Source organism: Corapipo altera, unplaced genomic scaffold, assembly GCF_003945725.1.
Source record: "Corapipo altera isolate COAL_440 unplaced genomic scaffold, ASM394572v1 0, whole genome shotgun sequence".
Taxonomy (NCBI): Eukaryota; Metazoa; Chordata; class Aves; order Passeriformes; family Pipridae; genus Corapipo; species Corapipo altera.
In genome coordinates, this window is record NW_020884872.1 from 37,227,376 (window position 1) to 37,252,992 (window position 25,617).

General features: G+C 35.5%; 2 long non-coding RNA genes across 2 annotated transcripts in view; both read right to left on the minus strand.

Annotated features, from left to right (window-relative positions):
• Window positions 1-14,884, minus strand: part of LOC113947524 — a 93,935-nt gene extending 79,051 nt beyond the window's left edge. Inside the window, exon 1 of the long non-coding RNA XR_003527773.1 lies at window positions 14,774-14,884. This is a non-coding gene — a long non-coding RNA (uncharacterized LOC113947524). The remainder of the gene's footprint in view (window positions 1-14,773) is intronic.
• Window positions 14,885-15,073: 189 nt separating this feature from the next.
• On the minus strand, window positions 15,074-25,186 carry LOC113947529. The gene is made up of 3 exons (XR_003527776.1): window positions 25,157-25,186; window positions 21,212-21,314; window positions 15,074-15,160 (listed from the first exon to the last, which is right to left on the minus strand). It is a non-coding gene; the product is annotated as an uncharacterized LOC113947529 (long non-coding RNA).
• Between the last annotated feature and the right edge of the window lie 431 nt (window positions 25,187-25,617).

The window sequence follows — 25,617 nt, forward strand, 5'->3', positions numbered from 1 at the left end:
TTTTCTTTTCTTTTCTTTTCTTTTCTTTTCTTTTCTTTTTCTTTTTTGTTTTCTTTTTCCTTTCCTTTTCTTTTTCCTTTCCTTTCCTTTCCTTTCCTTTCCTTTCCTTTCCTTTCCTTTCCTTTCCTTTCCTTTCCTTTCCTTTCCTTTCCTTTCCTTTCCTTTCCTTTCCTTTCCTTTTTTCTTTTCCCTTTCCCTTTCCCTTTCCCTTTCCCTTTCCCTTTCCCTTTCCCTTTCCTTTTTTTCTTTTTTCTTTTCTTTTCCCCTTCCCTTCCCTTGCCTTCCCTTCCCAAACCAGTAAAATAGTCAACTTTACTCTTTTGGTTTCCTGATATTATAAGTTTTATTTTAATACTACCTATTACTTCCTCTTCTGGGCAAAAGTCCACGCCCAAAATATTTTGCTTTTAGTCTGTTTTGATTATTATCACTGGGTTTTTGTTGTATAGAAAACCTGATAAGCCATGTCATGAATTAATGAACTTACTTTTTTTTCTTTTTAAAGAAAGATGAAAAATTGTTGCCTTATAGAGGTAGAGTCAACCTATAGCTACTGAAACCAGATGTGCAGACCACACAATTGTAGCAAGAATGTTATAGGCAGTACAGAGGCCATGGTTTGAGCACTACATTAATCATTATCACACCTCTATCTACAGGTGGTCAAGGTTTCTATAAACATTTTTAAGAGATTTCAAAGAAGAACTGAAGAATAAAGAAGTGCTTTTCCACATGATGGAAAATGTAATGGTGAAACATTCAACAATCATGGAGTTAAACAGCTCAGCTGATGGAAGACTGTTGGGAATAAATGTGTTTGTCACAAATGTAAAATAATCAGTAGGGCTGGCACACTTTAAAATGTTTTTTCTATCCTTTGCTTTTTTTTTCTTGACGAGTAAACTACATCTACATCTTTATAAACCTTTTCTTCCTTGTCTTCAAATCAACCCCTGGACATTTGCATTACTGATGCTGACAAATTCTTCCAGACCCCCAGGCTTCTGCTGCAATCAGGTCTTTTACTTTGATCTTCGAATTGTTTTGTCTGAGCCCAGCCAGTCTCTAGACTCCTCTGGGCAGGAAATGTGTACAAAACACATGGCTGAAACTCAGAAAATACTAGCATCTTTTGTGAAATAACTCTTACAGCCCAGATTTATGATATAAAATATGAACTACTATCTCAATAGACATATAGAAAAAGAATGGAACTTAGCAATATCAGACAAATCCTGTTAGAAAATTAAAAAAAAAAGTAATAAAGAACCTCCCCAAAAAAATCCTCAAAATTAAAATAGTAGTTTTGGAAAATAGAAGAAAGAAATTGAGAGATCTTTAGTTGCCATTTTAATCTTTTTCTCTGCCAAGTTTTTTGTCTTCCCTGCCAAAGATCTTGCTAATTTATTCCTAATTATAACATTTGGAGAAGAAATAGGTACACTTGTGTTGAATTCCATATCTAACAATATTAATAACCAGTAGATGATTTTTGACTCCTGCCCCAGAATCTTTTATTCTTTCCTATCACCTGGTCCAAATTCTCATCTGTTGTCCTATTTCTTATTTTTAAAAGTCTTTTTCCTCTGTGAAGAATTGGACACCTTTCTTCCCATTTGAGGTTTCATACTCTAATTGTTTATGGATATTTAGTTATACAGTGAATCCTGAACTCACACATTGCAGCTAAGGTTTCATCTGTTGTGATTTGTCAGAAGGGATTTCAAGAGCCTAAACAGAGGCAGTTAGTTCCATCTGAGATATTCAAATATCTGAGACATCTGCATCAGACTGTGACATATGATGTAAAACCCTGGGGAAATTTTTGCTGTCCTGTACTAACAGCTGGAAGTTGCAAAATTTCCTGGTGTTACTAAGGTGATAATTACTATACAACCCTGCTTTACCAATGCATAAATGCTCTCAAGGTAAGAACAAACATGATTCTTACATGAAAAGCAACAAGAGGAAAAGTTACACTAGAAATATATTTCTGAATGTCCTTTTTATAATTTGAATGTATGTAATATGATTGTCTGTGAGACATATGTCTTTGCTAGTCTAAGGAAGTTAGAAATAAGTGTGTTATAATCCCTCTAAAGCAGGGATTAACTGAATTTATATATTTTTTAAATTTTAATTTTTGAAAACTTAAATCATACAATTGATCTGCAGCTAGCTATGCATTTTTTCATCAACTTATTTATTTTTCAAAACTCTCCCATTTCACTGCAGCCAGGAGAATGCTACTTTCTCACATCTTTTACTAAACTGAAGCCCAAAATATTTTAGCATTTATTTTACTCTGAACACAGGAGTCCAAATGATGTTAATCATACAGGTGCATAAAGTTGATGAGACATCTTTCTAAGATCAGAACATGTATTTGTTCTGAATTGAAAGAGAACTAGGTAAGCAGGAAAAAATATTTCTGCAGAATAATAATTTATTTCCTTTTCACACTGGAAAGAGCTAGCTATATCTAAGAAAATAGGCATTGGTTTTGCTATTTAATAAGCCTTTTCCTGATCTTTAATGATCAGCTTTTGTCTCCCATGATCTGGAAAAGTCTTAAATTTTGCCCTAGAGTAAGAAATGTATTGTAAAGTAGAATTTATTTAGAAATACAAAATAGTTTTTATAATTTATAAGGAAGAATCAAATATATTATATCAATTATATTGTTTACAACATTAAAAGAGAAATCTAGTGGAATTTTAAGCCTGTTTGGGAACAGTTTGATTAATCAACCATAACTTTGAGTCCTTTAGTGGCCTTGGCATCCAACCTTGATGTGTTTCAATTACCATTTAGACATCCAAAACCCAATTGTTTTAGACAGCATGATTAAAAAGAAACACTTTTTAAGCTGGTGGTGTCAAAGTCAAAAGTGAGACTTGTGACAATATGTTTGTTCCACAATCTTAGCTGTATGACCAAGTGAAAACAAAAATGTAACCATGCAAAATGGGGTGACAAGAATAACAATATTGCTGGCAACAGATAGTAGGTCAAAGCTAGCAGTGTTCAGTCTTCTGCAGGAAGATAATTTTTCTACACCCAAATCAGTTTAGACTTGACTCTGCTTCCATACCATGGGGAAATATAGTAATTATTCTGGTCAGGTGTAAAAAAAAAAATATGTGGAAAATTACTGAAACTATATGATACACTTAAATCTCCTTGCTTAATTATCTCCAGAGGTCAGATTATGCCTAATACTCTAGGTTGAGCAATAATAGAAGTGGAAGAGATAAGTTTATTTTGTCAGGTTTAGCTTCTACCATTGTAGCAGTCCCAGCCTGTATGGTGATGCACAGCTGTATGGCAGCTTTAGTCAGTAGACTAATCAAGCTGCAAATGAGCACAGGACCAATTATCTAGTTCCTCTTTCTTGACCTAGGGTCAAAATAATTAAGACCATCTAAGGAGATTTACTAAATTTATGCAATTGAATGCCACAGAATGGCACAAGTTTCATGATTAGTTATCTCCCTACTTGCTGTTGTGATCAGACTTTACATTCATAGGAACTCCTTTCTCAATTTGAGTACAAATTAAATTTATTTTTTCTGGGTAGTTTTTGTTTTGTTAGTTGGTTTGGCACTGGAGTTTTTTGAGGGTTGTGTTGCCTTTTTTCCCCTTTTGTGTGTGTGTGTGTGTTTGTGATGGTGGTTTAATTAAATAAGTATTTTACCTTTAATCTGTGTATGTTTTCTATCCATTTCTCTCATTTGAAATCCATATCTGACTTTTACCATAAATTTCAGAGTAATAAATTTGTTGAAAGCATTTTATGTCACCTGTAAATTAGGTGTGTTTTGTATCTCAGCAACTGCTGTGCGATAGCAATGATTTCACATTTTAGGTAAAGTCAGCAGAAATGTCTGTTATCTTGTTCTGTTACTGTGGTAACTAATTCTTAGTACTTTAATCACATTAGAGAAATAAGGAATTTTCAAGGAAGAGCTTTTACTCTAGAAGTATAAAGTTTCAAAGTACCAGAGCCTTTACTGACAATTTCAACTTTTTTCTTTTTTTTTTTTTTTAATGTATGTAATTTGACAATTTTTAAGCCTGTAATCTAGCAAAGATTTCTTTCTCTATTACAAATGAATAGAAACTGCTTCCTTCTTTTGTGACTGAGAGATAGACTCCAAAAATGGAACATGGCTCAGCAGAGGTAGTCAAAGTTGAAGTGCCTATGAAGCTCAGAGAATAACTTCATGTGTGACAGACCACAGCTGTTGCAAAGAAGCTGACTTCATCTGAACACAAAGGGGACCAGAGGTTAGCCTTTGCTTTACATAAACAGCTGTGTCATTTGCATGGCTCAGCTGGTGGAGTAAATGGTTCTCCCTGAGTTCATTCAAAGAGTGTGAATATCTCCTGAGTTAGCCAGGCCATTATGGGACAGAAGGGTGTGAACATGTGGCTGAAATATTGAATACCTTCTTTCAGCCTGTACTAACAAGTCCAGCATTCAGAAATCATGAATCCCAGAGACCAGAAGGATACTCTGGAACAAGGAAGATATACTCTCGGTCAGGTAGTACTTAAGCAAACTGGACATACATAAGTACAGAGGCCTTGATGTATGCTCCCACAACTGCTGAAGGAGCTGACAAATGTAATTTCCAGTCCATTCTCAACAACTTTTGATTGATCACGACAATAGGAAGAAGTGCCCAAAGACTGGAAGAAAGCAAACTCCTCTTTTCAAGAAGAGTAAGAAGAAGGACCCAAGGAATTACCTGCCAATCAGTCTTGCCTGGTGGTGGAGAGAGTTGGGACTGTTTAGCCCAGAGAAGAAAAGGCTCAGAGGGACCTTATTAATGTACATAAATAACTGAAAGACAGTGACAGAGAGGATGGAGCCAGATTCTTTTCAGTGATGTGTAGTAACAAGACAAGAGACAATGGGCAAAAAGAGTTTTTGCTCTGTTTATTTCATTTGTTTTCTCAATGAGAGACAGCTTGAATGGCCTATGTGTTTATTTCCTATCTAAACCCCCAAAACCAGCAAAACAACCATGGACTGTAAGCTTTCCACTTTTGAATGGGTAATAATTTCTGAAATCAACTCCCTTTTATGTCCTACTTTATGTCTTTGCTAGAAGCCTAGTGTTGTCTGCAATTCTTTCCAAGATGGACGTGGAGAAAACTGGTGGTGTCATGGACTTTTTTTTTTAATTTAACTCAAGTATTATAGAATTATAAGCCTTAAAAAGTATGTGGCATATATCTTTTAAAGAGAAAGGGGACTTCTGTCAAAATCTGTCCCACCTCTTAAGCTTCCAACAAACCTCAGGGAGGATCAATCACTAGAAGTCACCTAGGTTCCTTGGATAAGACTCATAGATAGTTTTGGTTTTTCCTTTTAGGTGATTCAGCACATTCACTGTTTTTTTGCTTTTTTTGCTTTTTTGCTTTTTTTCCCCAGAGCAGTAACAGCACATTTTTAATTTCTTTTTCTCATACAATGTTATGGCATTTAATATTTCCAGTTAATTTGTACTGTTGAATACTAGTTAAGAAAAACCTATTTTTCAAAGGAATGTATGGGTATAAACATTGAAAACTATTTCATTAAGTCACTGACCTTTTTGAAATGAATTCCTGTTGATAAAACTGAATACCACCTAAAGGCAGAAAGAGGGGAAATAGAATTTAGATGTGTATTGGTTTCCAAGATTGACATCCAGGAAGAAAAGCAGAGGGACAGCTTACATCAAAAGCACAGGAAAGCATCCACAACAGTTCTTCTAGCTCTGAGCACTGCAATCTATGCATTTTTATTTTAGTTTAGTTTGGAATAATAGCAAATTCCCAGTGTCTGGTTAACATAAATTTCGTACTTAGTAATAATGGAGTTAGCAGTGTAATTTTATCAAAACAGTTTTTCATTTATGGAAGCACGAAACCAATGCACTTTCAAATATCCATCTTTCAATGTAAGGAAAAATATATATTGGAGTAAACCACAGAAAGCAGCAAATATTTTAACTATTTCCTCTCCATACTCCATAATCCAGCAGTTTAATTACTCAGTGAATCTGCAGATACTAAGCAGGCTGCTAGCAGTGGTCCTGAGATTATTGTCCAAGACTTCAGGGAAAATAATCATTGCACTAATGACAACTTTTAAGATAAACAATGTTTCTATTAAATCAAAACACCAGCATTTGGGTAGACTAGAATCTCATTTATTTACATCAATAAAATATGCACCTTAGGACATGTTAGGTCACAGTTGAGTAATGTATTGCATTTTCCAGTGGTTTTAGAAAGAATGAATAATGACAGTGGGAAGGCTTGAGTTCATTAAAGAAAAACAAATTTGGAGCAGTGCAGCTCTTTATTTAGAAAGAGTTTATGATATGACCTGACAGTTGCTTTGTTTAGACAACTGTCACAGCTTTATTTCACTGACCAAATTTTCTGAAATCAAACAGGGCAATATTTCTGCATGCACACCAGGTAAATGATAGCATCAACAGGATAACAACAGTTTCTTACTACGATTTAGAGAGAAACTCTAAAGTAAATATTCTTTTGAAAGGCATCATTTGACTTAATCTAAGCTTCTACCAAAGATTAGCTGCAAATAGAATAGCTGAAATTCAGTTGTCAAATCTCTGAGCTTTCTCTTTCATTCTCTAGACCTTTCTTGTGCCCAAAATCCTATTTTTCTCAAAACTATATTACAAGGTGTTTAGGTATTGAATGATCTGTGCTGTGATTCCTGATGGAAGTGACCTTCTATTTCTTTTTTCTATAAACAATGTTTATTCTTCTTCATTGAGGTCCAAATCTGACTCCCAGTATACAATTTCTCCTTGTTACAAAGCAGTATCTTCCCAAAGCAGATTATAAAGAAAGTATTATGGAAAAGGTAGAAACTGAGAATGTGATTTTAGGAGTAGGAACAGAAGCAAATTAAATGAAATTACAAGTTATTTCAATACAGGATTTACTCAGGAAATTTTAGGGAAAAATGGTATAGTTTAGAGGACATAACTAAACCCTCTCTCCATAGTAAGAAAATATCCTGCAAAAGCTAGTTGTAGTTCTTTCTTCCTCAGTGCTTCAAAGAACTCAAAGTCCTCCAATGCTAACAATGTCCACAGAGTGAGTTTTCCACGGTCAGTAAATGAATTTTTTCCTATGTCAACAGTGTCTGCTATCTAATACAGTTATTTTCCTTCCTGGTTCTTTTTGCAGAGGACGTGTTTGTAGACAGTGGCTGTTTCCTGTCCCAGACACCATGGGGCTTTGCAAGCCAACCCACCCTCCCTCATGACCCATTTTTCTGTGTGTTACTGTATGCATCAGAGAACAAAAAATTTGCATCAAAAGGCTTGCTTTGGAATAGGGGGGGCCATAGCTTTGTTGTGCCATGCTGTGCTCAAACCAATTGCTGGGTTAGGAAGCGGGACTGATCAGTCCTTGTAGACAGTCATGTTCCCAGGATACCTATATTATCCAGGAAGGTCCATTATGCTGATTTGGGCCAAATAACTTCCTGGCTTTACTCTACTTCTGTTCCACTTTGAATAATATGATACTTAAGACTTTTCCATTCCTATTTTTTATAATTCTCCTATCATTACTGGAAGTACTTTATTTGCAAACTTTGGATCTACACACCTAGTTTTCAACTTTTCTGCAATTAAGAGTTGAAGCTGATATTTTTTTCCTCTTGGCTAATCACAATGCAGTTTCTAGCAGGCATAATTGCTACAAGTCACTTATTTCACTTAACTTTCGCTTTATTTTAAAATTTGGAAACTGATCATAACTACTCCACAATACTCATGCCACATTCCCCTGGTCAACACACTATTCATAAACTATTATTGAACTTGATTGTATTTACACTACAGAAAAAAACCCACCAATGCTTTTTATGTGTAATTTCCTACTTTCTGTTTAGCTTAACATGCACATTTTGTTTCCTTTCTTTTAATATTTATTATCATAATTTACAAAGACATGAAGTTATGTTTCCCAGACAGTAAGGTCTCAGTAATCTCTTTTAGTATAACAAATTGTCCTTATTTAAAGAAAGTTTTACTGTTTCTTCTGCTGGATATGCACACCTTATTCAAATTAATTAGCTATTCCTCAACAAGACTGCAAAAAAAATAAGTAAAACAAAAAATAAAGGAGCTAAAAGTATGGATGTCTTCATCATTGTCGTATTCTTAGTCTCTTTCTCTGCTTTCTTGTACTGCTTTCAAATCCTTCACTTTAAGATAACACCCAAGATAATATTTTCTTCTGCTAGTTCAAAAATATTCTCTTTCCCTGGAGGGCATCTTACCTCTGTCCACAGTAACATAGCATTGGAATTACACTGCTTGCACTCCTCTCAAAACATTGACTATTTGCTCTTCATTTTTGTCTTTCTTTTCTACTCAAGCTTTAGGATTTTCCTTATATCCTCAAACTGGCCACTACTGCCTATTTTTCTGCTTCTACAGATTGCTTTCCAGCTCTTTGAGTGTTTCTCCTTAATGTCTATGTGGGCACACTCCTCAAACCTTTTTATCTGAACATCCTAAAAACTCTGCATATGCACTTTCATCTGTAACAACTGAATGGAAGATAATTAAACTTTAATTAAAAAGAAATCGACCCATCAAAGTGTTTATATAATGCTGGAAGTGAACCATTGGAATGGTAAATTCTTGGAATAGGCTTAAAGAGAAATTGCCCACATTTGTTTGCTTTTACTCTAATCTGATTCAAGAGAGATCAAAAAACTACAGTGTCTCATAAGCTAGACCAAACATTCCTCTGAGATATCCTCCCAAAAATTATCATAAGATAAAGAAAACAAATGTATAAATGTACTTTCCTGTGTCTTCCAAAAGAGACCACCTGAATGTACCACCTGTCAGGTCATTCTGGTCAGTAAATGAGATGCACTTTTGAAAAAAATTCCGTTGCCAAAAGCTGAAAAAAAAAAATGATGCAATGAGCAACTGTTGTCAGCTTAGTGATCCCAGATGCTTCCTCTTATCTCTATAAGTTGTAGATCCTGGTTACACTGCATTTTATGCTCCACCGCACTCATCTGAGTCAATCCTACCCTGAAAAGGTAGGGTAGTGGGATTTAATAAGAGCATAAAGTAAAAGCACTTCTGACATCATGGAACACTGATGTAAAGATCCCAGGTTCTTGTATCTTGGGTTTTGAACTATATTTCAGTTTTTATCTCAGAAGTGAAAAAATATCTCTTCTCCTTTTTCTTGTTATTAAATTAACAAAAATTAAAATATTTTCTTTAATTATTTTCTTTAATGAATCTTAGTCCTCTACAGCCACACTATATTTCCTTTATTTCCTTCCTACATGGTGTCTGTCTGAGACCCTTGCTAAGATTCTGCCTGCGGAGAGTCCTCCACATTCTTTCTCTAAATCGAGAAGGACTTAGCGTCCAGAAAAAGCATAAAGTACAGCTTTTGAGCCTGAGCTGAGCCTTAAAATCAAATCTGTCTGTATCAACCCAGAAACAGCTATGCAAGAAATTGATTGAAACAAGCCTACCACTGTAACTGTTTTTATTCTACATGGCATCCTCCATCTACAGTATAAATCCACTCTCCCTACACACAATATTCTAAAATTCTTCTCTCTACAATTATATCAACAAAGAAATATGTCCACCTCCCTTATTGCGTGAGTCCAGTGGAAGGCTACAATAATGACCAGGAGAATGAAGTATCTCTCCTATGAAGGCACACTTAGAGTTGAGTTGTTCAGATTGGAGAAGAGAAGGCTTCAGGGAGACCTTATAGCAGCCTTCCAGTACTTAAAAGTGTTCTATAAGAAAGTATCATTATTACCCTTTATTCATAATTGTGATTGAAGATTCATTATAGAAATTCCTTCTAGTATTAGAAAGAAGCCTTCAAGAAAGACGGAGACACACTTTTTAGCAGGACCTGTTGCAATAGGACAAGGGGGAATGGCTTTAAACTAGAAGAGGGTCAATTTAGATATAAAGAGGAAGTTTTTTTACTGTGAGGGAGGTGAAAACTCTGGAACAGGTTGCCCAGGGAGGTGGTGGATTCCCAGTCCTTGGAAACACTCAAGGTCAGGTTGGACAGGGCTCTGAGCAACTTGATCTAGCTGAAGATGTCCCTGCTCATTACAGGGGAGTTGGACTAGAGGAACTTTAAAGGTCTTTTCCAACCCAAACTATTCTACAATTCTATGTACTAGTTAGACAAACTTGTATGTCTGCATACTATTAATATAACAGGATAATATGTAATTTTTTTCCCCAAAATGCATTCAGATGACCTGGATTGCATAAGAAATTGTAAAAATTATTACAGGTATAAGAAATTGTAAAAATTATTACAGGTATTTATTTTATTGTATCTCCAGTACTTTCTCTGGGTTTTAGTAAGTACATATTAATTAGTTTTACTTGATATAATTTTTTGTTGTGTTTTTCACAAGGCTCTGTTTGCAGTTTCCTCTTCTAGCCTCAACTGTTTGATCCTTTCAGTGTTATATGGCTAGTAATTGATCAATTACTTTAAAAATAATAAAAAATATTGATACAGAATATTATGTAGGTATACATACATTTTGTGGAATATTATTCAGAGTAAAAAAAAGACAATTACTATATAATTTATTTTTATTTAGCCATGAAGTGTAATATACTTGAATGTGACAATATTGAAATTTTAAACCTCTGCCAAAAAGATATTAAAATAAATGATAACCCAAAAAAGGGGAAGAAGAAGGGAAGTGAGTATAAGTTTATAGCTGCAAAATCAGATGTATGACAAAGTCTTTGAAAATTTAAGACAAAATTCAGAAGACAGCTTTAGAATGTAATATTGATTTTTTAATTAATTTTTGAAATTCTGATTTTTATCAGCAAAAAAAGAGGTGGACCAGATCTTCAATATGAAAAATACTATCAAATATTGCAGATGAATTTTCATCATATTGTAAGCAAAAATGGTGACTGCTAAGTGATAAGTTTTAAATATTCATAAAACAATACAGATGACTCAGGTTCTATCTTTGTTTAAAAGTCTAAAAGTTTGATTTCATGAACCACTACAAGTTCTCCAGAATTTTCATTTCCCTTTTCATTCCCCTGGTATTTCCTTGGTGTGCTTTGCATTTTCTTTCCTACAGGACACAGAGATTTACAGCATCTAACACTTTTAGTTAATACATTCATAGCATGTCTACAGCTGTGCTTGCACATTGTGATCTGTCCTATGGGAAGACCCCAAGACCAGCCCTAACTTTGTGTAGACATTATTATAGAGTTTTTCTGGCCAGAAGAAAAGATCAACTCAGCCACCGTGGTGCCCACATCTATGTGGTTTGATTTTTTGTGGGGTTTTGTGGTTTTCTGCAATTTACTATTTTTTGTTTTGTTTCAGTTCACTAGCTCACTAGCATTTCCTGATCTAAATCAGTTCAATTTATGTAGCTTAGCTCATGAGTAACTCATAATTAAATAGAGCTTTACACTTCATCATAATCCAGTGAACTCGGAACAAAAGGATATTTTGCACCTTATTTTTTTCTGCCTAACACATTGAAAGTCATATTATGAAGAATAAATTTTATTGAGCTTAAGACTGTCTTCCAATATGGACACTGGTATTATTCTGTATATTTGGCATTTACAGAAAGAAAGAATATCAAAAAGCATTCCTTGTGCTTCCCAAAATATTCACTGAGCTCCAATAATGCAGAACAGTATCTGTATGTGTTTAAATGAGTCACGTTTCAAAATGCTAACCATTGTAGATAATTACTCTTTTGAAAGAGAGGAAAATCACATCATTGAATGTATTAGTAGAATGTGATCAGAAATTACATTTATATACTTTATGGGTTTATTTGAGGAGGAAAACACAAATTGGGTCAAGGACACTGATGTACTTCTCCATTTGGTTCTTTGAAAACTAATGTCTAAAATATATATCAGGTTTTCTACTAGAACAAGCCTGTTGGGCATCCACATACACCATCACATCCTAACCGACACCCACAGAGACAGAGAACTCAACCACAGCCACAGGATTCGATGAAGAGGGTCACAGAGCCTGTTACTCCCAGGGACACTGGAGCTGGAATAGGTGTGCAAAAGGGATCATGGAAGGACACCAGCATTGCTGCACTCACATCTTTCTAATCTGGAGCTCACATGGTGATAGGGAACTTGTACACAGTGTCCAGACTTATTTACGGTTAGGGATATGGTTCCAACAGCCAGAAAGCCCACAGTCCCAGGGACACTGGGGTAGAAAACGCATGCTTAGTGTGTTATTTCATGGCATCAATACTGCTGCCTCCATACCTTTCAAATCTGAGACACTCATGGAGATTAGGAAATCAACTGCAGCACCACAGTCACATTAGGGTCAGGGTTAGGGTTCAGAGAGCCACAGAGCTTATAGCTCCAGGGACACTGGTGCTAGAAAAGGTATGCCAAAAGGATCATGGCAGGGTGCCAACATGACTGCCTCAACGTTTTTCTAATCTGGGCCACCCATGGTGATGGGGACCTCAGGTGCAGCACTAATATTCTATTTTGCTTAAGGTTAGGGTTCTGAGAACCACAGAGCCTGTAATCACATGGCATCATCAGCTCCAAGTCCACCCAAGCACTTCAAACCTTTGTCCTTGGATTCTGTACCTCATTAGGCCAGTCCAGTGTTATTCCAACAGTTTGCCACTGCTTCATATTTACATATGTGAAAAGGGACTCTCTTTTTCCAGAAAAGACCTGGAAAACTCATAATCACATTCAAATAGGTCTTGTCTGCTCAGTTTTTACTTCCCATCATACCCTTCTTGTCAGCATAAGTGAGCAAGTTAAACCATAGTTGATTGCTAAGTATCATACTTAGCCGTTTTCCAAATTGACTTCATGAATATCAGTACATTCATCTGTTCACCTAATCTATCAAATTAAGTAATTAGGACATGATGCCTTCAAAATAGCCCAATAGATGAAGTCAAAAAAAAAGGACATGATCTTTCAGTGCCTTTCTTCAACTGCTGAAAGCAGAAAAGTCTATGTTGAGAAGCATGGCTGCTTTCTGTTTACTAATTAATATGCCTGGTTTTGGGCCAAATGCACATTGGAATGCAATTATTGGTCTTTTTCCCAAAGTCACCTGAAATTAAACATGCTTTTTACCACACATCCAGAAGGTAAAAGTTATTTCCAGTGCCTCACTGCCCAGTTTACCTGGGAGTGAAAAAGTTTCATGCTGATGAAACTCCTTATGCATTCTTGACTGACATGTATATGTCTACATATGCAAGTTGAAACAAAAGACAGGAAAAGGATAGCTGGAGAACCACATTCAGCCTACTGCAATTACAATTAAAAAAGGAGTAGAGGGTTACTCCAAACAGGTCGACAGAATATTGAAGTTGTACGCTACCACATGCCACAGCCACAGAAAACTTCACATCTCTTGGGTGATCTACCCAAGTTTTGAGTCTCAGTCTTTTTGTATACACAGCATCTTACATTACAGGGACAATCCTTGATTAATTCTGATTTTCTCTGTGTTAATTCTAAAGCCTACATTAGGAACCTCTTCAAAGTAACAACTTCCAAGCAGCAGTGACAGGTTTACATTTACACAGAAATGTCTCAATCCTGTAACTGATATCCCCAAATAATGGTATGTACCAAGTTTGGTTGAGCCTTAGGTGTTGCTAAAATTGGAGAAATAGAGAACAAAGAGAATCATCTCAAGATCAATCCATCTTCCATTCTGATCAGTGTGCAGATAGGAGGCATTAGAGTGAGAGGAAGGCAGCCTGAAAAAAGACCCATGTGGTTTCTCTCCCACTCTTTTTCTTTTTTGAGAAGTATATGAAATCTTCAATCATAGCAACTGGAGGAAGATTATTTTAAAGAAACTAGTGTTGCACAGTACCTATTCTAAAACATGTCTTATATTACCAATTTATTTACCGTATTGCCATTAATCGTCATAACACTGGTCTCCTCTGCAGCCATGTGATTGAGCAGAATCAGTAAAAACCCGAACCTTTAGTTATTTAACAGTAAGAATCAGTATCTCTTGTGAAATAATTAAAACAATCAAAAATTGAGCAACTGATTGTCTCCAAGATGTGAAGACCTAATTGAATAAAAAATATGCTGTTCTTAAAACATTTACCTGATCCTGTTTAGCTTATCTCAGCAGTTCATTGGTGATCTGTTTAGTTATTAAGGTCACATATCAAAATCATATAAATGTTTCCCTTTCCAGATTTCTAAGCCAAGACTGACTAACATTTCTACAGTAATATAATTTTTCATTGAGCTAATCAGAACTTTAAACCATCCACAGCTAATTTAATAGTAAGAGCCAAAACTTCAAATAAAATATAAACATTAATCAATTTATGGTAATAAAGACTTACCAGTAAATTGGCAATTAAGGGTTTTATTTAGTTTACTCTGTCTGTGATTATATTGTGTATATTCAGAGTATAGAGATATCAAATAAACCTCTGAATTTCTAATCATATGGATAAGAGTCCTTACATTAGGTTAACATATCAACATTCAAAGCCAACCACAAAATGTCTCATTCTGATGTCTCAAGATATTGAAACTCTATTTTCCCCATAATGCAATCACAGAAAATCACACATACTTAGAAGAAAGCATGTATTAGGTTCAGTCTCCAAAAGGCACTTATGTACCTAATTTCAAGCAAATTAAGCGGGTATCAGGTACTTACATACCTTTGTGGAACTAGGACTAAACTGCTTTCAATTTTATTCTACCAATGAAATGAACAACAGCAGCATGTTCTGGGCCCTGTAGCATAGTTGTAGCTATTGTCATAGGAGATCTTTCTGCCTGAAAGTATGTGCTGAACTTTACCCATGGGATTGGTCTTGTAGAGAGAGAAAAAAAAAGTAAGACCAGAAGATAATTATTTAACCATCTGATGTGACTGGAAGAATGATGAGAAGGGAGTGGGACAGCTGCAAGTACCTCCACTTTCTTTGTTACTCTCAGCACCCACAGGGAACCTGGTGTGCTTGGCTCCAGCAGCCACGCCTTGGTCCTTCCTGTTTTGCTGCCTCACCTTCCTACTCCGCAACATGCCAAGCCCTGTAGGAAAGCTGTTGAGGGAAAACCAGAAAGGAACAGCTGTTTTGCGAGGTAGCTGAAAAGATACAACTGCTTCTACAAGAGCCAAGGCGTTCCTGGGGAAGGGGGATATGTACCTGCCACCGTTGCGAATTCAGGAGCATCTGTTCACTTTGAAAGGCATGCTCTACTATGGGCAAGGGGCCCAGTCCCTCACCCCAGCAGCCACATCCTTGTTGAAGTATTACAGACTGTCACAGGAAGAAGAAATTAAAATGGTGTTACCATTCAGGCATACATCTGTGGTGAATTGAACAAAGAATGAACCTTCAGTTAGAAAGATATAGAGAGCTGTTGAAGACTGGAACATAACAAACCAAATTTTCATTAACACAATAGAGCACTGACTTGAAAGTGCTGACTGTGCTTGTCTAACATTTTATGCACAGTATTCAACTGGAAACAAGACAGCATCATGTTGCTGCACCTTCATTTAGGGGTCCTAGCTTCAGAGGGATTTTACGGCTGTGATCCCACTCACCTACCTACACTGGTAATTGGGTGCATTTTTCACTAAAATCATCTGCTTTGATAAATAAAATAAGAGAGATCAAATTAGAGTTCAGCAGCTTGGGGTTATAAAGACATCAACTATCATATATTCCTTTTACTCCGTTCTGACCTGATGAATTCCCTTGGGACCTCATTTTTTTCAAACACTTAAATGACAAGGAAAAAAAATCTATCCTCACCATCGATAAAGGGAGGTAATGGTGACAAATTAGCCAACACGGAAAGTACAAGACTCTTTCAGAGAATTGTTCTATTTTATGACTTTTTCTAGCACAAAGCTATTATGTTCCAATCTACAACTCCATTGAAGGCTATTATAAAAAACACCCTCATGCAACTCATCATACTGTAACAACTTCAGTGCCTTAGATATCCTGTTCCTAAAGATTCTTTTGTTGGATTGCTCTCTGCATGAACTGTGAAAATACACACAAGAGTTATCAGCATTTCATACTACTAACCTTGAGGGTATCCCTTGAATCGAAAAAAATCAGGTAGCTACATTTAAATTTACTTCTGGAATTGCATCTTATGGATGTTCTTCTGTTCATTAAAACAAACAAATAATAATAATAAAAAATCAACTTTCTGAATTCAGTAGTCCATCCTATTACTGCAGAAATGTGTTAGCTCTGTAATTCACCCTTGCTGTTTATTTACAGTGATCTAATGAATTCAGGCAAATATCTTGTCATTCTCAGGATTCTTCTCTCTAACAGACTTGTTTCTGCAGTACTTCAACGTTTCAGCCCCAAGCCATATGCAGTATGTCATTGACAATAAAATTTTACCAATTCCTTTTGACAGGTAAGGTAGTATTGGCACACTACGGGGAGAAAAAGCTCTTTGGTAGGAAAAAAGTTATTGTTATTTTTGAAAAATAGAAATTCAGGATGGATGCAGGAAGCAGGCCAGTATATAACTGTAGTAGCTTTAATATGTTACATAACCATTTGACAACCACATAAAACCTGAGCAAATTAGATTTCTAACATTTCTAAGCTCACTTACAGTTATTCATATTAATAATAGGTTGCATTTATTTAGCCTTTGATAATAAGCTTCATCCTCATTGGAAGCTATTATGACTTATAATTACAAACAGTAATGGTCTTGTTTTTAAAGCCTTTAAAATATTTTCTATTATAATTAATTTAAAACCATGTATGTATCTCAAATCAAATTAACATCTATAACAAGACATATAATTTTAGTGATGTTTGTCAACCATATAGTGACATCGGATTTACTCATACGAAAGTTGGTTTTTATTATCATCAACACTTACTTTAGGACATGCTTTCTTCAGTAATTCTACTACCTAATATTATTTTTTAATGCAGTTGAGCATTTGTTGTTGTGATCTTGTCCATTGCCAAGCCTTAATCATGTTTTTGACTAGAAGTATGAGGAACATTCAAGGTTGTATTAAATAATTATCTAAATTGTTCACAAAGTCCATCATCCACATTTCCCATATGCAAATATCAGGGAGAATATTTCTTAAAACTTGTCAGGAGTACAGTAAAATAGTCAACCACCTAAAGATGGCAATATAAAAATTTTAGAAATATTAATGATACATTGTGAACTTCTGCAGACAGAGTATTAAGTGGACTATCATTTAAGTGGACCTTAATTATCTGAGATCTTAGTTTTAGCTTATTTAAAACACATTTAAAAATAGGATCTGAGTCCTTTGTTTGTAAGTGTTTACAGGAGAGATTTTTTTTTTCTCAGGGAGAGACATGGATATGGATAAACTAATGCTATAACTCCTGAGAATACACACTGACCTTCTGCTAATAAGTGCAACAAAATTGTGTTTGTTTTAATGTTCTTTTGTGTTAATTATTACAACATTATGAAACTGAACCCAGGGAATGATTATTCAGGCATTTTTATTATTGACAGCTGGATGTTAATGTGGATTATTTTTATACTGCCCAACTGTATTTCAATAACTTAAACTTCAACTATATTTGCATTTTAAATATCTTTTTTAAATAGTTGTTTTTTTCGTTACTTAATTTTTTAAATTTTCCCTAACCACTAGTATTGCCATGTTCTTAAGGAAACTCCAATATAAATAAGACATTGAAGATGCAAAAAAAAAAAAAGATGAAGCTAACCACTTTCTATGTATGCACCAGGTATAGAAACACAATTAGCTTACACATATTTATCCACCTGCAAAGAAATGCGTTATTTTACCCTCAACATATTCATACCCTGAAATGACAAAAAAACCTTGGAGGTAAATCTTACAGATTTGTTCCTGCAAATATTTATTATGTTTAACTAGGAAGAATGGAATTAAAAGTCATTATAAGGTATATTGCTTTGATCACCACGGTTCTTATTATGGAGAAGTGGAATTTAGTTCTCCATATATCTTATCTGACTCTTTTGAAAGTATCATTCTCACTAAACTAAAGCCTTCTTACACTGGAGAAGGGGCTACAGCTCACTTAAAAGTAGCTAGACTAGGTATTTTCTATACAGCAACAGGAGCACAGACTTCATTGTAGATCAGATATTTACAAATTAATGCAGCTGCTCTGGAAAATTTGGTAGCTCTTCATCTTTGAATTTTAATATAACCTTGCTCTTTGCTTTGTTAAGGTCACTCAAATCCCATGATATTATTTTTCATTCTTCTTTTCTTGAAAAGGTTCAAGAAATAGCAAGAGTCATTATATTTTTCTGCTGTCAGATTGTGAGACATTGAGTGTATTCCAGAATTATATCAACTGGAGCACTCTTTTGTGAAGAAATGTTAGAGGTGACTGCCATGTTAGTGGGGAGGGGAAATAAAAGAACTCTGTTGTTTCATCTCGTAGATTGTCATCAAACACTTCTGTGTGGCTTGCTTCTGGCAGACCAGCAGATTTTAAATTTAGGTAAAACCAAGAAAATTATGAGACTTGGGCCCACCCACTAATTTCCACCAATATAGCCTGGATTCATAGGTGGCAAAGAAACTGAGCATTCTACTGGTTTCCCAGGTGACTGGACACCTCTCCACAACTGAACCAGAGTTGTTCGGACCCACCTAGGAGCCCAGCATAGGCAATGTAACTTATGCACTTCTGGATCCACTGCCAGAATCTTCCTCATTTTTCTTTTTGGTGCAGTTTTTAATAAGGGCAATAGAAGAATAAAGGATGGTGAAAGAGAAGGCAGTTCCATGCTGAAGTTTTTCTTCAAGCAGAGTGAACATGCTACAGGAATGATTAATATCCAGAAGTCCTAACTGTATCTTAATTCTGTTTCAACACAATCCTTTTGTTTGGACTGACTGGGCATGGCAAGCTGAGCTGAGTGATGTAGGTTTGAGGGTCGTCTAAGATCAGCTTTCTCAGAGAAACCCACTCCTGTATTCTCTCCTGGAATTGCTTCATGCATCTGTGTCTGTTTCCAAGCCTTGCTGAAGTGTGGTTATTTAGACAATCCATTCAAGAGAACAACAGTTTTCTTCTTTTAAGATAATGTTATAATTTGTGATTTTCTCAATTGTATTGTTGCACCTAAGGCTAGACATCTAATGAATTCTTATAAATTAAAGAAATTAATAAAATTAACTAAGAAGAACAAGTTTTAACTGTTTTGAAGGTTATAGATTTGGGAGGGTTGTGATTTTTGCTTTTGTTTTGTTTTTTGTTTGTTTGTTTTGTTTACTTTGGGTTTTTTAATTGTAAATAATATCTGTATCAGATTCATAAGTGTATTGAGATGGTAAACTTGATCAGTAAATCTTTTACACAAAAATTGCATTTATACCACTAAATTTTAAAGTCTTTAGTTGGGAAAAGTTGGTGCAAGTATGGACTGGAATGGACCAGTGCATACCCTTAACCATAGGTTCAGACCCTAAAGATATACAGATATTTTTTCTATTTCTAAAGGATTCTCTAAATGTTTCTAATTTCTAATAGAAACTCTGATAACTAAGTTATTATCACAAAATTAAGAATAAAAGTACTTAGATGTAAGTACTGAAATGGTTTCAATGCTGAATCAGAAATAAGTTATGAAGAACAATACTCTAACTCTGAACCAAGACCATCTTCTGAGTTAATCATTTGTGGGTGTCACACTAAAATCTGAACGTAGTCCTCACCTTCTACAGGGCACAAATTTATGAGACCGGATACTCATAACAAGTGCCACAAGAGAAGTGCCAGAAAGTTCATGTTTCAAAAATGTAAATCTAAATTATTACCTAAAATGTAGAGAGGAGGAAAGAGAACATTCACATGATTGGTAAATACAACAGAATACAGTACAGTAGAAATGCCTTTTCATACGTTTTCAAAGTATTTCCTGCGTTTTTCTGTGTAAGTCTTGTTTTGGTTTGCTTTGATTTTGATATTAGTTATAAGATAAAAAGCGTAATCTCAAAGGAAATCTTTTCAAAATTGAAAATGTGTTTGTATTTGCTAGAGTAATAGAATTATTATCTTTTCTCCTTTCCCTTGGCCTTTGTAACTTTATTCTGTCATAAGAGGTCTCCATAAAACTTCATTTAAATTATAATTATTTTCATTCTCATTTCATCTGTAAGTCTCAGTGCAGCCCTAAAATGGCTATGAGACCAACTATGCTATATAACATTTTTTATTATTTGACATTCTCCACAGGATTTCCATGTGTAAATGGTCATAACAGAAACAGCAGCCTTATTTCTATATATTTTTTTTCTCTTGAGGCCGTGGAATTATTCCAAAGATTAACTTAAACCATTATATTTATGATAGTAAATATTATTTGGAGATTATGTGAAGAAACCATCAGCGAGTTGTTGCTGCTTTACATCTCTACGGCATGGAGAAGCAGCTATAAGTTCTCTGCACTGGTTGGATTTACAGCTGCCTTTTGCTGCCAGCATGACACAAAGCAGCAAAAACATCCTGGTCTGGTCTGTACCTGATATCCCTTAGTTTAGATATATATCTTTACACATCACTGCTCAGGACTTTGGAAATTTAGTTTACAAACCAGACAACATAATGAGAAGAACAGGACAGACAGACCAACAAAATGACTGGCTAGCTTTTGTAGTTCAAAGCCTTTAGACCAGGTATTGCTCACATATTTCTGAAGGATTTATACACTGTATATACAGCATAGCACAGAGATATTATTTCTTGTTGCCCATGCTAAGTCCTTGACTTCCAGAGCTTTTGATTAGATCTTGACTAAATTACAGCTTGCTCTACTTCTGTAAGAAATACTGTTTTTCTTTTACAACCAGAATTGTTCTTCTGCTGTTTGGATCAGTTTACATCTTAGTTTTTTGTTGTTTTGTTGTGGTTTTTTTTTTTTCATCTGTTAAAGATGATAGCTTTCTCTGAATAAATCTAATCTGAGCACTCACATTTTCACCTATGTAGCGATGATCTCATCAAATTCAGAAGTATCAGCTTGCCCTAAGCACTTTAGAGCTCATGAAAGGAAGGTGACCTGCTTCAGGCATTCACAGAATGATTCAAAACCCACCAATCCACCTTGATTACTTCCAGCTGTACCTCAAGTCCTGCTTGAAGCACTTCTGGGTTGTGTCGGGAAGAAGAGACTATCTTTGCATGTCTCCACTAGCTGTACTACCCTCTATGTCAGAAGAGCAAATAGTTTTCATCGTATGTGGGTCAAAGAAAGTACAAAAGGCAAAATAAGAGGTAAGAGATAGCACCTATTTTAGTTCTTTAACTGTTTTTTGTTTTTCCCCCCAAATCCCCAATCTTTCAGAAATATCAGCATGCTGAGTCTTATTCTGGCCTACTAAATATAGCCATGAAATATTCCAGGCATAACTACTATCCTTATACAAATACAACTATTTTGTGAAATGGGAAAATATTTATATAAAATTACTTTCTTTTTGCATGTACTTAGAACTGTGGAACTAATTATTACATCAAAGAAAATGGAAAAAACCCCCCACCAAAACACTTTACTATTTCTAGCTCTACAATGTCAGATGTTTTTAATTTCATTTTATTTTATAAGGAGGTAAGGATTGGTCTGTTCTTTTAAAATGGAAAGATCTATTCCTAAGGGAGATATGAGTGTCTGGGCAACCACTGTATTTAATGAAGTTACAAGATGGCCTTCACTTGTTATGGATTGATTATTATGCAAAGTACTCCCTACAGTGAAGGTAGGGAAAATGGTCTTGTTTAGAGGTACCATATGCCATTTTCGTGCAAAAGTTAACTGATGATATAAAACCAGTGGCTTTATTCCTGGAAAAGAATATTTTTCAAGTCAGAATAGATCTTTCTACATGGAATCAACTAAATTATGCATATAGATAGGTAGGGACATACATTGAAAACTTTGAAACCCATTACTTTTCAATTAAGAGTAAACCCCATTTTGTTTTGAGGACCTATCTCCAGTTTTGACTGTCTTCAGGGTTGGTCCTTCCAGAGTCACAAAAGGCCACTTACAGATGCCTTATTCACTTGAAAACTTAAGCTGGGTTGATTTATTCCTATACCATAACAGCTGGAAATGGAGATGCCTTAGGGTATAATCTTTCCATGAGGAAAGAAAAGTTTATTTTTAACACACTCAAGATTTATTATTTTTTTTTAATTCTGTCAGTATTGTAACATTGCACAAAATTCACTGAGTTACTTTCTTTTCCTTTTAGGGGCTTTTATTTTACTGTAGTATTTTGGGGGGGCAGGGAGAGGGGAAATTGAGATGGTGGGATGTGTAACCAATGAGTGAGAAAAGTCACCGTAAAAGGAATAATCAGGATTTTAGTCACTGTAAAAGGAATAATCAGGATTTTAGTTCCTTAAGTTCTCTGTGTAAGACTATTCCTGTCAGCAGCATTTCTCATATAAACTATGTCCTTGTGTTTCCAAAGTCAGCATCAGCAATGATTCTGTTGCATGGGAAGAGAATACACAGTCACCCAAGGCTTCCTCTACAGTCAGGGAACAAATGGACATGCTTAGAGGATAATCCTTGTCAAATAGATTGGAGGAGAACTTCACCTTAAAAATTTATTCTTTTTTTCTGTCTCATCTCTGGACTATAAATTTAGAAAACCAAGGATATTGAGTTTGGGTGTATGCATCTAAATCCAGATAGATAAATCCTTCCCTTGGTTTTTCCACTGATGAGCTTAAGCAGGCTGCTTTATTCATAAGGTTCTGCCTGATAAGAAAAGTTCAATGAAAAATAGACAAAAAACAGTCCTGTGACTCTGAAAGAACAATCTGAAGACAAACATGAACACTTTAGAGACTATCCCTGTCACTGGCAGGAGGGACCAGGAGGTTACTTTGTCCTGCAGACATGGTGGTCCAGAATAGCACTCTTCATGTAAGACCTGTGTTCACACCTCCCTATGTGAGGGATAACATCTAAAGAGGTACACATACACCTCTTATGAACACCGTATATATTCCTGACATAACTTGTTCAGCTACTAGTAGTAATTAACCCTGATCACCTATCCACATAATGAAAACATTTTTACTTGACAAATTAAAATACAGCCTTTTGCCAGATCTCTAAAGAATCACATCCTATTGGGGTTAATTGAAGTTGAAAAAAATGACAGGCTAACCACTTTGTGCTGTCAGAAGGTGGCTATGGTGGAACAAAATTAAGGCCAAAACAGAATCCTGCTCCTCAAACAATATATTTCCCAGTATCTCATACCTCCCTTAGCCTTGTCACTGGATGCTTGACAAGAACTCAGGACATTGAAACAGTATCAACATGACTGGACTTGTCAGAGACAGGTGTGGTGTTTACTGATTGGGATTTTTACAGAGCAGTTTAAGATCAGAGATGAATTGAAAAATAAGATCTTCGCAAAATAAAATCAAACTTACTGTAGGTATTTTGAATCTGTATTCAAGCTAAACTCCTAAATGGCTGAGATTTTCTCAATGCTAATAACCACAAAGATGTATATATATATAAAATTGTTTCAGCTCTATACTTACAACAAGTTCAGGCATTTAACTTAGATACTGCACTTAGCAGACCTCAGTGAAAACAGCCCAGGCTGCCCTTTTGTTGAGAGCCAAAAGAAATTGTGTTCTGTAACAGTATGATAGTTACCACATAATTACATGAAACTAGATGATCTATTTGATATTTATGTTCCATAATTTAGAAGCATTGACAATAATACTAACGACTAAATAAAACAACCCCACATACCCCTGGAAACCTGTTCTAATGTGTAGCAGTTTAGAGAGATAATACTGTGAGGTCGGAAGAAGGCACAGCACATGTTGCTTTCTTGCCTTTTTCTTCTCTTTTTTTCTTTTTTTTTATTTTTGGGTTTTTTTTAAAAGAGGGTTGTTGCTCTTAAAAACATACTTCCTTTGTCCACTAAAAAGCAGAAAAGTCTATAAAACAAAAACAAGACAGAGAGCTTTCCTACTGACTGGACCTGTTACATCTGAAGCTAAATATAGATAATCATTGAAGCAAGATAGTCAACAAGTGTCTTTTGAGCAGCATGTGGGTCTTAAGCAGTTCCAGTGCCTCTGCATGCTGAGAGAGAGCCATGTGTCTGGCAGGAAGGCCGCTGAAAAATCTCAGCCTCCAGCTGTGGGAGGAAGCAGATCAACCAGTGCTGTAGAGGTCAATCTTGCCCCATCACCCCGGGCTGTAAATGCATGCTTGTCCAGATGCACCCCACATTGCACTGAGGACATTTTGAGTACCAAAAGCAGACCTCATCACCTGAGCTTACCCTTGACGTGTCTTTCCAGACTTAATGCTACATACCTGGGGATTTTCAACCTAAGGACCATAAGGAAATCTGAAAAGCACTGGAATTATAAAATAAAACCACTCTTCTGTTATTTTGCATCACACAAATGAGAATAATTGGCTTTTCTAATTACAGCTGAAAGTAGTCAGAGTGTTAACACTACAGCAGAGAGCTTTTTCCATATTGTTAAGACAACTTTCCTAGAAAAGAGATTAAGGAACTTATTCTCCTAATTTCTCATATTGGTCAGAAAGCAGCTGCTTATGCTTGCAACACAAACAACTTTGAGAAAACATCAGAGACTTTCCTCTACTGTTTTATATATAATTTTAAAAGCACTAATTCCTAAAAACTTCTGTTTAGGTTTGTAATAAATGACCTGTACTGCTGTGATTAAAAAAAAAATAAATTTTGATTTCATGGCATAAGGCTGTTTGTCTGTGACTTCTAAAAGTAATGACTACATTAAATATTTTACAAGGCTTTTAAATGCTTGATGATAGAGATTCAGCATGGTCTATTCTCATGTTGGATGGTTGGGAACAAGAGGCCTCTTTTATTGTTCCCTGTAAAACCAGTGAAATGGAACCAATTGAAATATTGTGCACAGAGTCACAGGCACAGGATAATAGTGCTTTTCTGAATGGTAAGAACACAACAAAGTGCATCTCAAGAGCTTTGTTTGTATGGAGCAGACCTCTTCTCGGAATGGACTGTCTGAAGAGGCTTTGCTTAATGCACTGTTTAATAGCACAGCTCTTCAAGGTCTCCCCACTCCATTATGACATGTGCACTACTGCTCCTTGGATATGAGAACAGAAGCAAAACAACAGGAAAAAAGGCTGTGGTTTACTTAACCCAAATGACTTCCACTCATTTTCCAAAATGCACAAGTATATTACAATGGAAAATACTAGACCAAACCAACATTCAGAACATATGAATTTATAATCATGGGAGGAAGAAGACCTTCTACATATTAATGGTTTGTTTATGTGTTGGAAATTATAGGATTTTCACTGGAAATTGAAATCACAGAAGCTTTGTGATTGTGAAAGTGACTGAGGTACAAATTGCAATTTAATGGCAATTCTTCTGTTACAACATTGAAGCCTGAATGTATAAATAAGGTACAAATTTGATACAATAATCTTTCTT